General features: G+C 43.0%; 1 protein-coding gene across 1 annotated transcript in view; it reads right to left on the bottom strand.

Moving 5' to 3' along the window:
- The window catches only part of LOC141133978 (uncharacterized), a 91,838-nt gene extending 76,436 nt beyond the window's left edge, over positions 1-15,402 (bottom strand). Inside the window, exon 1 of the mRNA XM_073623577.1 lies at positions 15,052-15,402. The gene's annotated coding sequence lies outside the window, so the exon portion shown is untranslated. The remainder of the gene's footprint in view (positions 1-15,051) is intronic.
- Positions 15,403-16,980: the final 1,578 nt, after the last annotated feature.

The raw sequence follows: 16,980 nt of genomic DNA, 5'->3' as shown, positions 1-16,980 counted from the left end.
ATCTGGCACCCAAATTGCAACAGTGACCTAATCATCATCATCTCCATCTCCTCCATCTTCATCATTACCACTGGAGACAACTTGGCAACGGTGCGGCTTGGGGAAAATGAATGCCAATTTGTCTACCAGTGTTCCTCCCTCTCTCTAGGCTCATGTTCCTGTCATCCTCAACCTCAGAACCAGCATCTAAATCCAATAATGGCTGGGCATCATCATGGAGCAAGTGGCTGACGCTATGGTCAAATAACTCAGCTGACTCCTCATTGGCTGATGTTAGGGCTATGGCAGGAATAGATGTGGACAAGGAGGCAGGTTTATCCACTCTGGCAACTGCAAGGGACTGCACACTTGTCTCTGCTTGTGTGACAGAGGATGAGGAGGATGAGGAAGGTTTAGTAATCCAGTCCATCACCTCCTCTGCATGCTGTGACTGGATAGCATGGGAAAACTCACTAAACAGAGGAAATGATGCCCTGCCTGAGGACTGACCAACACTTCCATCTTTGCCTGTGGACATATTGGTTTCTGGCCCCCTTACAGTGCCAAGGGAATGTCTGCCTCTCCTTGTTGTTCTCCCAGACATTATTGGGAGGGAGGAGGTGGTGCTTATAAGCAAATGTAAAGGAGAAGTTGAAATTTGTATGTAGATGCACTTTAATCAATGTAAAGAGGTGCCCTTTAATTTGAGTACTCACACTACACAGACACACTCCACGGATACAATATAATTTACTGCAATATAATGCACCAAACGTACAGTAATGCACAGAACTATATGGCGTTAAACTGGCAGTAATGCACACAGAAGTAAATGGCGTTAAACTGGCAGTAATGGATGCAAAACTATATGGCGTTAAACTGGCAGTAACGCACGCAATGCGATATGGTGTTAAACTGGCAGTAATGCAAACAAAACAATATGGTGTTAAACTGGCAGTAACGCACAAAACTATATGGCGTTAAATTTGTAGTAAGGCACACAGAATTATATGGCGTTAAACTGGTACCCTTTGAGAAAGTGACGTGACAGTCACGCAACGCGTCAGGGAGGAGAGAGGCGAGTCGCTTGGCTGCTCGGCTCCCGATCACGGCCGGGATTGGTGAGCAGTTACTATCCTGTATCGCTGTTTTTGGAGCCTTATGTAAGTGATTTAGAGGCTTAAATAAAGTTATTTTAATTGATTACACTATGGAGCCCTTCCTTTTCTTTGTTCTTGGAGCGGAATTTGCCTGAGGTCTCTGGACGCGGAGGTCGGGTGACCCCCCGGGGGGGATCCGTCATCTGGGAGATCGGGAGCTGCCTGGGTCATCCTATGCTGGCTTGGCTGTTGGTATTCAGCCGTGAGGTGAGAGGCTAGGGGAACCATCACACTGTTTCATTATCGGTTGCACCTGGAGGAACCTATCTTGGACACATCTTTTTTAAATTGTCACGATTGGGGGTTTAACTGTGCATGGGACTCTGTATGGACTTTTTATGTTAATTACTATTTAATAATTTTTGTCATGTTAATTCATATTCTTTCACAAATACTTGCTACACTTGGAGGGATTTACTTTGTCACATTTAGTTACTGTGTATCTATATTTGTTTATATAACTGGTTGTTAGGTTAATTAGTTGCAAACTGAATGCTGCACACATTGCTTTTTTTGTGCACTCATTATTATGTAGCTGGAGATTATTTAATGTCACACTGTTTGGATTTATGCACAATATGCACTACAGATTGTTCTTTGACGATTTTATATTATTGTTAGAAATATTATTTAATTATCCCCCTTTTTTTGCAATATTCCTATATGTTTGATTATTTGTGTGAGGATATTTTGGCACTTTAACAGGGTTTGATCCCCGTCACATTTTATATTGGAAAAATATTTTTTGGAGTTTTTATTATTGACAATTTTATTAGTTTTTTCCCCAGTTTTTTATCTACTTTGAGGAACCTTTATTGTTTGGAAACAACTGGAATCTTTTGATTGGTAATTACTTCTCTTACGGTCCTTATTAGAGGGATTTCATGGCAGTTATTTGATTCATTGATTGATGCAATATTGTTTTTTTTGTGACCTTTGTTTGCACAATATTGGTGGAAGATCAATTGGGTAGACTGTATTTATACCTGGAGCTTCGATATTTGGATCTTCTTGGTATGGTGAGAGTTGCACATATGTAGCACTTAGTTTAGCACCGCAATTCATTATTTAATCATCCTGCTAATTGGTGTGTGAACACTTTTATTTTGTGGCAGCTACTATTTATTTATTTAATATTTATTAGCCTGTGTTAAATTTATCCTTTAGCAATATTTACTTTTTTAAAAATCCTTCTGCGTGTGCGCACAAGTATCCATTATTTTCTTTGTTAAACTGGCAGTAACGCATGCAAAACTATATGGCGTTAAACAGGCAGTAATGCACGCAAAACGATATGACATTAAACTGGCAGTAATGCACGCAAAACGATATGGCGTTAAACTGGCAGTAAGGCACGCAAAACTATATGGAATTAAACAGGCAGTAACGCATGCAAAACTATATGGCGTTAAACTGACAGTAATGTGCTCAAAACTTTATGCCGTTAAACTGCCAGTAATGCATGCAAAACTATATTGCATTAAACTGGCAGTAACGCACGCAATACAATGTGGCGTTAAACTGGCAGTAATGCAATCAAATAGACGGTGTTCAACTGTCACTACACTAAAGCTATCTGAACTATCCCTACTCTAGCTATATACTAATGTCAACATTACTGACACGGTCTCACTACACTACACTGAAACTATCTGAGCTGTCCCTACTCTAGCTGCACACTATGAAAAGCTGAATGATGGTCCACCTCACTACACTCACACTATCCCTAGACACTAAACTAATATTCTACACTGACAATTGAAGCAAAATAGCACAGTATAGCACACTAACTAATAGCACTGAACAGAGCCCTGTTCTATCTCTCTCCACACCAAAATCACACTGAAAATGGCTGCCATTGAAAGAATACTTTTATACTGTGGGGTGGGAATGAGCCATGATTGGATAAAGTCATGATGACAGTGTCCAATCATAACTCTGACAGTCCTCTATGCCCTGATTGGCTGAAGCTTTCACTGCTTCAGCCAATCGGGGCTTGCAATGCACTGTTCAATGCCACAATGCATTGTGGTCGGTTCGGGGGCCGAACAAACGGTTGAATGACCCGTTTGTTCAGCTGTTCGCCAAACTTCTGAACAACGAAAGATCGGCCCGAATGTATGCTAAAGATGCATTCCTCCTCCCACTTGTTTAGAAATATATTTGCAATGCTTGGAGAATACCTAGCCCCCATAGCCACCCCCTCATTTTGGTTGTAGAAATCTCCTAAAATATGCCATGTTGAGAGCCTCCGCAAGAAATTTGACTTGGGGCTTTTTAAGGTGGGAGTATTTTTGTAACGTTAAAATAGGGCAGCATCAAGAGCATCCTGTTGGACAATGTTGGTATATAGGGACTCAACATCCACTGTTACCAGCAACGTATGGTCTCCCACCACAGTTGTCTTAGTCATGTTGATAAGATCCCTGCTATCCTTGAGGTATGCTTTACCCTTCATGGCTATAGGTTGCAAAAAAATATCAATATATTACCTAGCCTCGAGAATAGGGAATCTATCCCACTAACAATGGGTCTTCCTGGAGGAGTTTGTCCATTCTTATGCATCTTCGGAATATAATAAATAACCAGAATTTTAGGGACTTTAGGTAATAGGTATTTGGCTTTTTTTTTTGTTAAGTATATCCAATATCAAACCTTTATCAATCAATTTGGCCAGGGTGATTTTAATTTTCAAAGTGGTATTACCCGGGAGTCTTTTGTAGGTGGCTGGATCCTGCACTAATCGTTGTATTTCCATAATATAGTCCTCTTTCTTCAGGTTAACCAACCCTCTATTTTGTCGTAGTTTAAAAATGGCTTCTCTGGTTTGTTTGACTTTTCTTTTTTTATTGAAAGAAATGTCCTTAATATCTTCCTGTACTAAATGTTTGAAAACCTCCATGAACCTATGGGAAGCTTTTTTGGGATTGAAAGCAGACTTGTTCCGCAACTCCATGTGAACATGGGTCTGCGGAACAACTGCCAGATTGGAACTGGGATGTTTCTCCAAAAACGCATTTTCTTTATGTGATTTAGCTATGATATTTTATCAATTTGCAATGTTTTTAATGTGTCTTTCAAGTTTTTACATGTGGATATCAGGTTGGGTTATGCTGCATGTGGGGAACAGTGTGTGTGTAGGTCGGCATCCCCTAGAGGGAGATTTTGCATTACATTTTTGTCTTCTCCTCCATTTTGGAGGAGTCCCACCAATAGCACCCTTCCCATTCACTTTTAAGCAAGCTAGGAGTGGTGTGACATCACTCCCTGAAGATGCTAATACAGCGAAACATATGTCGGAGCAGAGAAGCAGCTTCTGACTCATGGTCCAGCAGACATGGACAGGGACGTTACCTAAGTTTCATGGTGCATTGGGTGACTCTGCTGGCAGCTGTGAAGGATGCAGGACAAGGTGCAGTAGTGTTGGAGGTTGTTCCGCCACCACGCCTCCAAAATGCCACTACTAATGATTCTGACACACCTCTCTCCTCCACCCCCTCCTCTTCTTCTTCCTCCATGGCCTCTTCCTGTGCTTTGTCCTCGGAACCAGCGGTGCTCCATAGGCGTTCAAGGGGCTACTCAAGTATGCAGGCCAAAAGATGCCATGCGGTGCTTGAGCTGGTGTACTTGGGGGACAGGAGCCACACTGGGGCAGAGGTTCTGTCAGCTCTGCAGGGGCAGGTTCAGAGGTGGTTGACGCCACGCCAACTTAAGGCAGGAATGGTGGTTTGCGACAATGGCAACAACTTCCTCTCCGCCCTCCAACAGGGACAAATGACCCATGTGCCCTGTTTGGCTCACATCCTTAACTTGGTGGTGCAGCAGTTCTTGGGCAGGTACCCAGGCTTACAGGATATCCTGAGGCAGGCCAGGAAAGTCTGTGTGCATTTCCGCCAGTCATATAATGCCATTGCTCGGCTGCCAGACCTCCAAAAGGAATTTAACCTGCCCAAGAACCGCCTAATCTGTGACATGCCCACCAGGTGGAACTCAACGTTGGCCATGCTGCAGCGGCTGCACATGCATCAGAGGGCCATCAATGAGTACCTGTGCGACTATGGCACCAGGACAGGGTCAGAAAAGCTTGTTTTATTTCCCCACACCAGTGGGCCATGATCAGGGATGCATGCACTGTCCTGTCACCATTTGAGGAGGCCACGAGGATGGTGAGCAGTGACAGTGCATGCATCAGTGACACTGTCCCCCTTGTCCACCTGTGGGGGCACACGCTGCGTGGAATAATGGACAGGGCACTTGAAGTAGAACAGAGGCAGGAAGATGAGGGCTTCCTTAGCTTTCAAGGCCCCCTTTATCTAGACAATGTTCCTGCTTGCCTGACGATCACACAGGAAGAGGACGAGGAGGAGGATTGTGTCATTATGGAAGTGGAGCCTGGCACTCAGCATCAGCAGCAGTCTATAAGGGATCATTTACAGTCCCAAGAAACACATGGACTTGTACATGGCTGGGAGGAGGTGGCTGCGGATCATGTCGTCCTTAGTGACCCAGAGGACTCCGGACCGAATGCCTCAGCAAACCTACGCTGCATGGCCTCCCTGATCCTGCAAAGCCTGCGGAAGGATCCTCGTATTCGTGGTATCAAGGAGGGGGATCGTTACTGGCTCGCTGCCCTCCTTGATCCACATTACAAGGGTAAGGTTGTGGACCTTATCTTGCCATCGCAGAGGGAGCAGAGGATGAAACATCTTTGGAAGGCCTTGCAGAAAGGTCTGTGCAACGCATTCCCAGAGACTGGGAGGTTACAAACTCCTGTTTCTGGACAACGTGTTGCTGAGGCTTCGGTCAGTCAAAGAAGGAGCGGTGGAGAAGGTGGACATATGACCGATGCGTTCAGACAATTTTTTAGCCCGCAGCCCCAAGGTATGATTGGTTCCAGCAACCATCGCCAGCGTCTGTTTTACATGGTGCAGGAATACCTAGGGGCAAGATTTGACTTGGACATCTTTCCCACCGAAAATCCTCTGGGTTACTGGGACTTGAGGATGGATCACTAGCCAGAGCTTTCACAGTATGAAATTGAGCTACTGTCCTGTCCTACATCCAGCGTTCTTTCGTAATGCACATTCAGTGCTGCTGGAGGCTTTGTAACTGATCACAGGGTGCGTCTGTCCACGGACTCGGTCGATTGACTGACCTTCATAAAAATGAATCAGTCTTGGATCACCACCAGCTACCAAGCACCTGATGCTGATGTAACCGAATACATTTTTTTGAAATGTCAGATCCCTTCAAAGACTGCCTATGCTGATGCTGAGTGACTATCCTGTTATACTGAGTAATTATCCTCTTCCTCCTCAATGATCATGATGATAGCTTGTAAGAACATTTTTGGTTCTGGGCACCGCCAGTCCCGCCACCAGTGCCTAAGGCCCAATGTTTCAGCCCCTGTTTAACAGGGGCATGTAATTAAATTTTTCATACAATTCTTTGCAGCAGGGCTAGTTCCTGTGCTCCAACTAGAGTATCTGTGAGGGGTTGCAGTGTTGTGGCACCAGCACCAGTGCCTAAGGCCCAATTTTTCAGTCCCTGTTTAACAGGGGCGTGTAATTACAATTTTTGATGCAATTCTTTGCAGCAGGGCTAGTTCCTGCGCTCCAACTAGAGTATCTGTGAGGGGTTGCAGTGTTGTGGCACCAGCACCAGTGCCTAAGGCCCAATTTTTCAGCCCCTGTTTAACAGGGGCGTGTAATTACAATTTTTGATGCAATTCTTTGCAGCAGGGCTAGTTCCTGCGCTCCAACTAGAGTATCTGTGAGGGGTTGCAGTGTTGTGGCACCAGCACCAGTGCCTAAGGCCCAATTTTTCAGCCCCTGTTTAACAGGGGCGTGTAATTACAATTTTTGATGCAATTCTTTGCAGCAGGGCTAGTTCCTGCGCTCCAACTAGAGTATCTGTGAGGGGTTCCAGTGTTGTAGCACCAGTAACAGTGCCTAAGGCCCAATTTTTCAGCCCCTGTTCAACAGGGACATGTAATTTGAATTCTTGATCTAATATTTCACAGCAGGGCCTATTTCTGCGCCCACCAAGAGTATCTGTGAGGACTCACAGTGTTGTAGCACCAGCACCACCACCACCACCAAAGGCCCAATTTTTCTGCCCCTGTTCAACAGGGGCATGTAATTACAATTCTTGATCTAATATTTCACAGCAGGGCCCTGTGAGGGCTTACAGTGTTGTGGCCACAACAACACCTAAGGCCCAAATTTCTGCTGAGTATATAGGGCAGGCCCCTACCTTCAAACATCCAACTTACAAACGACTCCTACTTGCAAACGGAAGGAGACAACAGGAAGTGAGATGAAATCTACCCCTAGGAATGGAAATTCTCTCCTGTAAGAGTTAATATGGGAAAAACTTTTCTCCTTTCCACTGATGCTTTATCACCAATCCTTGTTTCACAAAAAATTTTCAAAAACATTTGTCATTGGGACAAAAAGTGAGGTGAAATCTTCCGAAGAGGAGCACAGACAGCAAAACAAATGTCACAGAGGTGATAACCCTTCCCCAGGTTTTCCAAAAAGCTTAAAATAGATTTTTTGGCTGGAGCTAAACACGTTAAAAATGTACCAGTTCAAAATTACAAACAGATTCTACTTAACAACAAACCTACAGTCCCTGTCTTGTTTGCACCGCCTGTATACTGCTGTTCAGAGTATATAGGGCCTGGGGGCCCCACACCTTTCCTTTTTTAATTTGGGTGCGGGGTTCCCCTTATTATCAATACAACACCTAAAGGGCCTGGTAATGGACTTGGGGGTACCCTTGCTGTTTGTCCCACTGATTTTCATCCATATTGCCAGGACCCGACATTACATTAACCACTTGACCACTGGGCACTTAAACCCCCTTCCTAACCAGACCAATTTTCAGCTTTCGGTGCTCTCACACTTTGAATGACAATTACTCAGTCATACAACACTGTACCCATATGAATTTTTTGTCCTTTTTTTCACACAAATAGAGCTTTCTTTTGGTGGTATTTAATCACCGTTGGGTTTTTTATTTTTTGCGCTATAAAAGAAAAAAGACTGAAAATTTGGTAAAAAAATGAATTTTTCTTTGTTTCTGTTATAAAATTTAGCAAATTAGTAATTTTTCTTTGTAAATTTTGGCCAAAATTTATACTGCTACATATCTTTGGTAAAAATAAGTACAACTTGGTGTATATTATTTGGTCTTTGTGAATGTTAGAGAGTCCAAATGCTATGGTGCCAATATCTGAAAATTGATCACACCTGAAGTACTGACGGCCTATCTAATTTCTTGAGACCCTAACATGCCAGAAAAGTACAAATACCCCCCAAATGACCCCTATTTGGAAAGAAGACATTCCAAGGTATTTAGAAAGATGCATGGTGAGTTTTTTTGAAATTGTCATCTTTTCCCACAATTCTTTGCAAAATCAAGATTTTTTTTTTTCTTTTTTTTTTTTCACAAAATTGTCATATTAGAAGGTTATTTCTCACACACAGCATATGCATACCACAAATTACACCCCAAAACACATTCTGCTATTACTCCCGAGTATGGTGATACCACATGTGTGAGACTTTTACACAGCGTGGCCACATACAGAGGCCCAACATGCACGGAGCACCTCCAGGCGTTCTGGAGCACCCAGGCCAATTCTTATATTTCTCTCCTACATGTAAAAATAATAATTTATTTGCTAGAAAATTACATAGAACCCCAAAACATTATATATATATATTTTTTTAGCAAAGACCCTAGAGAATACAATGGCGGTTGTTGCAACTTTTTATCTCGCACGGTATTTGCGCAGCAATTTTTCGAACGCTTTTTTTTTGGAAAAAAAACTGTTTTGTGCTTTAAAAAAAAATAAAACAGTAAAGTTAGCCCAATGTTTTTGCATAATGTGAAAGATGAAGTTACGCCGAGTAAATAGTTACCTAACATGTCACCCTTCAAAATTGCACACTCTTGTGGAATGGTGCCAAACGTCGCTACTTAAAAATCTCCATAGGTGACGCTTTAAAATTTTTTACTGGTTACATGTTTTGAGTTACAGAGGAGGTCTAGGGCCAAAATTATTGCTCTCGCTCCAACGTTCGCAGTGATACCTCACATGTGTGGTTTGAACACCATTTTCATATGTGGGCGGGACTTACGTATGTGTTCGCTTCTGCATGCGAGCACACGAATGTGGGCGCTTTAAACATTTTTTTTTTTTTTTATTGTTTATTTTACTTTATTTATTTTAGTTTGACACTTTTCCCCCCCAAAAAAAATTTTGATCACTTTTATTTCTATTACAAGGAATGTAAACATCCTTGTAATAGGAATATGGCATAACAGGTCCTCTTTATAGTGACATATGGGGTCAATAAGACCCCACATCTCACTTCTAGGCTGGGAAGCCTGAAATAAAAAAAAAAACGATCTTGGCTTCGATCGTAGCGGTGAGTCGGTAGAAGCACCGGAGGGTGGCGGGAAGGGGGGGGCGTCCCCTCTCGCCTCCCGTAAGAACGATCAAGCAGTGTAACAGCCACTATGATCATTCTTATGGTGTAGGGAATCGCCGGCTGAAAAAGCTGATATCTGAATGATGCCTGTAGCTGCACCCATCATTCAGATATCCCCGCTCAAAGTCAAGGACGTCATATGACTGTGGGCGGGAACTGGTTAAAAATTGCGGGGTATTGCAGAGTATTGCGGAGTAGTGCAGGGTATATTGCTGGGTATATTGCAGAGTATTGCTGGGCATATTGCAGAGTATTGCTGGGCATATTGCAGAGTATTGTGGGGTATATTGCAGAGTATTGTGGGGTATTATGCAGAGTATTGCGGGGTATTATGCAGAGTATTGCGGGGTATTATGCAGAGTATTGCGGGGTATTTATGCAGAGTATTGCGGGGTATAATGCAGAGTATTGCGGGGTATAATGCAGAGTATTGCGGGGTATAATGCAGAGTATTGCGGGGTATTATGCAGAGTATTGCGGGGTATTTTGCAGAGTATTGCGGGGTATTATGCAGAGTATTGCGAGGTATTATGCAGAGTATTGCGGGGTATTATGCAGAGTATTGCGGGGTATTATGCAGAGTATTGCGGGGTATAATGCAGAGTATTGTGGGGTATTATGCAGAGTATTGCGGGGTATTATGCAGAGTATTGCAGGGTATTATGCAGAGTATTGCGGGGTATTATGCAGCGTATTGCGGGGTATTTATGCAGAGTATTGCGGGGTATAATGCAGAGTATTGCGGGGTATAATGCAGAGTATTGCGGGGTATTATGCAGAGTATTGCGGGGTATTATGCAGAGTATTGCGGGGTATAATGCAGAGTATTGCGGGGTATTATGCAGAGTATTGCGGGGTATTATGCAGAGTATTGCGGGGTATTATGCAGAGTATTGCGGGGTATAATGCAGAGTATTGCGGGGTATTATGCAGAGTATTGCGGGGTATTATGCAGAGTATTGCGGGGTATTATGCAGAGTATTGCGGGGTATTATGCAGAGTATTGCGGGGTATAATGCAGAGTATTGCGGGGTATTATGCAGAGTATTGCGGGGTATTATGCAGAGTATTTCGGGGTATTTATGCAGAGTATTGCGGGGTATAATGCAGAGTATTGCGGGGTATAATGCAGAGTATTGCGGGGTATTATGCAGAGTATTGCGGGGTATTTATGCAGAGTATTGCGGGGTATTTATGCAGAGTATTGCGGGGTATTTATGCAGAGTATTGCGGGGTATTACGCAGAGTATTGCGGGGTATTACGCAGAGTAGTGCGGGGTATTACGCAGAGTAGTGCGGGGTATTATGCAGAGTAGTGCGGGGTATTTATGCAGAGTATTGCGGGGTATTACGCAGAGTATTGCGGGGTATTACGCAGAGTATTGCGGGGTATTATGCAGAGTATTGCAGGGATGGCTGAGCATGGAGGGATGGATGGATGTGACTGCAATTGTCACTGAGCACCGCTGTGGGCACTACACATGCAGCACACAGCGGTGCTGCCATCCGATCCCTCCCCCTCTCCCCTCGCACTGTACCGATCGGTACAGAGAGGGGAGGGAGGAACCGGCGTCATGACATGACGCCGGTCTGTTGACATGTGATCGCTCCGTCATTTGACGGAGCGATCACATGGTAAACGGCCGCGATCAGCGGCCGTTTACCGTGATCCGTGATGCGCCGGGTCCTCTGGACCCGTCGGTCACGGAAGTTCTCGGGTGCGCGCCCCAGGGGGCGCGCGAGAGCAGTATTCTGGGAGGACGTCCCACGGACGTCCACCCAGAACTAGCCGACCGCGCTGCAGCCGTCTTTCGACTATGGCCTGGTCGGCAAGTGGTTAAAGACGCAAGCAGTTTTAAATGACTTTATTTCCTTTAAAAATTACATTTTGTGCAGGGACTGTTCTAAGCACGGGAAACACATGCCACTTTACAGGCATACTATAGACACCCCCCAGTTACGATATTTAAAGGAATATTTCACCTTTTTTTTTTTTTACTTTAAGCATCATTAAATTCGCTGCTCCCGAAAAAATGTCCATTTTTAAAACTTTTTTTTGCATTGATACATGTCCTCTGGGGCAGGACCCGGGTCCCCAAACCCTTTTTTGACAATACTATGCAAATTAGCCTTTAAAATGAGCACTTTTGATTTCGAAAGTTCGAGTCCCATAGACGTCAATGGGGTTCTAACGTTCGTGCAAATTTTCGGTCCCTTTGCAGGTTCTGGTGCGAACCGAATCGGGGAGTGTTCGGCTCATCCCTACTTGTCAACTTTGACACCCCTATGCTGTATATACAGGTTCATAATAGGAGAAAGATAAATACATGATAGTAATAAATGATAAATGTTTTTTAAAAAAAATAACATGCTGGAGTCTATACAGTGCCTTGAAAAAGTATTCATAACCCTTGATGTTATGACCAAAACCGTAAATGTATTTTATTGCAATTTTATGTGATAGACCAGTACAAACTGGCACATAATTGTGAAGTGGAAGGAAAATGATAAATGGGTTTCATATTTTTTTATAAATAAATATCTGAAAAGTGTGGCGTACATTTGTATTCAGCCCCCTTTACTCTGATACCCCTAACTAAAATCTAGTGGAACCAAATTCCTTCAGAAGTCACCTAATTAGTAGAGTCAACCTGTGTGTAATTTATTCTCAGTATAAACACAGCTCTTGTGAAGCCCTCAGAGGTTTGTTAGAGAACCTTAGTGAAAAAACAGCATCATGAAGGCCAAGGAACACCCCCGATCAGGTCAGGGATAAACTTGTGTAGAAGTTTAAAGCAGGGTTAGGTTATAAAATATCCCAAGCTGTGAACATTTCATGGAGCACTGTTCAATCCATCATTCGAAAACATAAAAAGTATGGCACAACTGCAAATCTACCAAGACCTGGCCGTCCACCTAAACTGACAGACCAGGCAAGGAGTAGGGATGAGCGGAACACCCCCGGTTCGGTTCACACCAGAACATACCGAACAGGCAAAAAATTCGGAAGAACACACAAACACCGTTAAAGTCTATGGGACATGAATATGAAAAATCAAAAGTGCTCATTTTAAAGGCTTATAGGCAGGTTATTGTCATAAAAAGTGTTTGGGGACCCGGGTCCTGCCCCAGGGGACATGTATAAATGCAAAAAAATGTTTTAAAAATTGTATTTTTTTCGGGAGCAGTGATTTTTTTAATGCTTAAAGTGAAACAATAAAAATGAAATATCCCTTTAAATATCATGCCGGGGGTTGTCTATAGTATGCGTGTTTAGAACAGTACCACAGCAAAATGAGATTTCTAAAGGAAAAATTGTCATTTAAAACTGAAATAAATTGTCGGGTCTCGGCAATATAGATAAAACTCATTGAAAAAAGTGCATGGGTTCCCCCCCAGTCCATTACCAGGCCCTTTGGGTCTGGCATGAATATTAAGGGGGACACGAACCAAATTTTTTTTTAAAAATTGCGTGGGGTCCCCCTAAAATCTATACCATGCCCTTCAGGTCTGATATGGAAATTAAGGGGAACGCTGCACCAAATTTTTTTTTAAATGGCGTAGGGGCCCCCCAAAATCCATACCAGACCCTTATCCGAGCACACAACCTGGCAGGCCACAGGAAAGGAGGGGGGATGAGAGAGCACCCCCCTCCTGAACCATACCAGGCCACATGCCCTCAACATGGGGAGAGTGCTTTGGAGGAGCCCCCAAAGCACCTTGTCCCCATGTTGATGGAGCAGGAGGGGGGCCGCTCTCTCGTCCCCGCTCTTTTCCTGCAGCCTGCCAGGTTGTGTGCTTGGATAAGGGTCCGGTATGGATTTTGGGGGGACCCCATGCCATTTTTTTTTCATTTTGGTGCAGGGTTCCCCTTAAAATCCATACCAGACCCCTACACCATTTTTTTTTTTTAAATTGCACAGGGTTCCCCTTAATTTCCATTCCAGACCTGAAGGGCATGGTATGGATTTTGGAGGGACCCCCACACATTTTTTTTTAATTTTTGGTTCGGGGTTCCTCTTAATATTCATACCAGACCCAAAGGGCCTGGTAATGGACTGGGGGGGAACCCATGCCCTTTTTTTCAATGAGTTTTATCTATATTGCCGTGACCTGACAATTCATTACAGCCGCAATCAGTTTTACATGACCATTTTTTGTCTAGAAATGTAATTTTGCTGCGGTACTGTTCTAAACAGGGAAAAAATGCATAATTTTACAGGCATACTATAGACACCCCCAGGCATGATAGTTAAAGGAATATTTCATTTTTATTGTTTCACTTTAAGCATTAAAAAAAATCACTGCTCCCAAAAAAAACATCCATTTAAAAAAAAAATTTGCATTGATACATGTCCCCTGGGGCAGGACCCAGGTCTCCAAACAATTTTTATGACAAGTTGCATATAAGCTTTTAAAATGAGCACTTTTGATTTTTCATGTTAGTGTCCCATAGACTTTAACGGTGTTCCGGCAGCTTTCGAATTTTCCCAGAACACTGCATATTGTTCAGCGTTCGCAGAACATCCGAACAACCAAAGTTCGGCCCAAACTTATGCTCGGGCTGAACCGTTCGCCCATCCCTAGTAAGGAGAGCATTTCAAGGAGTATGAATACAATGAAACTGTGTTAAAGGAAACCTGTCAGTTTTAAAACGTAAATCCCAATATCCAAACCCATTTTTTTTATTATTATCTAGGAACCCTAACATAACATTTACAGCTATGTAGTTGCACAACTATCTCTTGATCGCTATTTTCTAATGATCTAGGTGTCAAAATCTTGCATATGACAGAGAAAAAAGCCAGATGCCATCTGTTGACTTTCAGTCACTAAGTGTAAAGGTGAAATATCACACATATGCAATGATCAGTGAGCACTCCTAAGCACAATCTGTGTTAAATTACTGGAGTATGATGGGATAGTTCATAAGTATGACATGACTTCTGGGAGCTGAAGAATGATTTGAACTGCTAGAGAGAGAGAATATGCTAACTTATTTAGTCTGTTAAATAAATTTGTATTTCAGCAATACTGTCACCAATTTTCAAAAAGCTGGGCTTTATGGTAAGCAGGAATTTTGTACTTTACAGTATATACACATGCTTCCTTTTAAAAGTTATCCTCAAGACAGGTTCACTGAGCTGTAATGAGATGAGCTGTGAAAAAGCTGTCCCTTCTGCTCACTAGGGTTAGTCTTCTTATCCTCTCATGGAAATTTTTTTTTAAAAATCAGAGTAAGCTATACCAAAAATGTTGTTATCATCATCTCATTGAGTAAACAAGCCCCGGTTACATAATATTTGAATAGGGCCATTTACAAGAAAAGGATGTGGAACTCAAGTTTTGATAACTAGGCCTGACAGTGGACATAGCAGCAGCTTAGTTCTACAGCTCCCAGCACCCACCTGTCATCCTGCAGGTCTCCTTTACAGCAGGTCACTCTTCTCTTACACAGAGACAATCAGGGCTGGGCCTCACTCTAGAGTCCTGCTGCTGTCACCATTGTCCAGTGCTCCCAAGATGGTGCTGACTGCCCAGCCTTACATGCCTCCTCTGCAGCATTGCAGTCCAGTGCCTCTATGGGTTCTTGTCCTCCTTTGCATGCTGAAGCACTCACTGACTGCCTCGACTACAAGGAACAGATAAACAGCCTTTCTCCTGCTGCTTTTAACACAGACACAGTTTCTACAAAGCCTGAATTCTCTCTGACACAAATAATGAAGGCTTTCTGTGACTGTAAAACTGCCTTGATGATGCAGATTAAAGGGGTCAGAATTATTTTATCTTTACTAAAACAAGATTTGCAGAACCATCATGAACACACTACCCAAGCTAAAAACAGGGTAGCCCTAGACCTCTATTCATGAGCTTCCTTAATTTCCACGATAAGGTGGGATCTCTCCTTCAATGGCAACAAAAACACCATATTCCCAGACTTCTCCTCAGGAATGCAATGTCAAAGAGCAATGTTCCTAGAGGTGAAGAAACGCCTAGGAGACAGGGGAATATCTTACGCTATGCTTTACCCAGTTAAGCATCAGGTATCACTGGATGGCAACTCCTTATTCTTCACCTCCCCAGTGCAATCATCTGAGTGGCTGGATTGAAGGGCCCAATGCCTCAATGTAGTCAACAGCACCACAGTCAAGTTCCATGGGAGAATTGATATTCTGTCTTCTCCTTTGGCCTAGTGCTGTACTAGACTATGCTGATCTATCCTTTCAATACTGCTAAATATCTTGGGAATACTTATTTTCTTACACCAGGGCTCCATCCTTCATTGAATTTTGGCACCTCCACCAAGTGGTAGTGCTGTCCTATCTACAGTATCTTGTTGCAATCACTATGTCTAGTTTTTTTAACAGCTCCTCCTTTTTGGATGCAGACCTACCTGAAGTGGCCTTTCTTCATCTCCACATGTTCCTTGGGTACGTTATTTATTTCAATATACTGCATTTGGAACTGCTCAAAGGACACATATTTTTATTTGATACTGTAAGCCTTAAAGTAGAACTATAGGCACAGCTTTCATTTTGGATAAAGCAAGGGAGGGTAACCTCTGTCAGATTTTTTTCATCATCTGTGTCCCATTGCAGAGATTTTTATCCACTTCCTGTCCCATAGCCAAACAGGAAGTAAGAGGAAATCCCTGAAAATTATGAGAATTCCTTGGGGACCCCCAGGTCATCAGAACCAGTGACGCGATTGGAAGATTTTCCCTCTATTACTTTTCCTGTGGACAGCCACAAATTTGGGATTTTCTTTTTCTTCACTTTCAATGATAATGGTAAAAAGGACACATAGAGAGGATGAATCTCCTTAATGTGGCACAGAAAGCAATAAAAACCAACACATGTTCTAATCCCTCTCCATTCTATCCAAAACTAAATAAAACACATTTTGTTATACTTTAATAGCTACTACAGTATGTGCTAATACAGCCTCCCTGTTACTCAACTGACAACTATGCCCTCCTCCCTGTTTTCTTTTATTCAGGTTTACCCATTAATATTAACTCTGGGAAAGGGGATATCTGGGACGTCATGTTCAGACTGCCACATATCCTTTGATGCCGCATCTCATTGGTTTGTATTACTGAGTGAGATTATCCCTTACTTAGCAGCCCACTCTTAAAAAGACCACTACACATGCAACAAAAGTAGAAGGGCGACAACAAAAGCTGGCCAACACTGACAATTAGGCATTGAGTACTTTGTGATCATCTCAAGGGGCAGGAATGCATACACCCACCCCCTATTCGGGTTGTATGTGTAGTGTGCACATTAGGGCCTTTCTTTTCTTGAATTAGCTGATGTTAATACTTTACCTCTGTT

The sequence above is a fragment of the Aquarana catesbeiana genome, linkage group LG03, assembly GCF_042186555.1.
Source record: "Aquarana catesbeiana isolate 2022-GZ linkage group LG03, ASM4218655v1, whole genome shotgun sequence".
In the NCBI taxonomy this organism is placed as follows: domain Eukaryota; kingdom Metazoa; phylum Chordata; class Amphibia; order Anura; family Ranidae; genus Aquarana; species Aquarana catesbeiana.
This window is presented reverse-complemented; position numbering and strand designations above follow the sequence as displayed.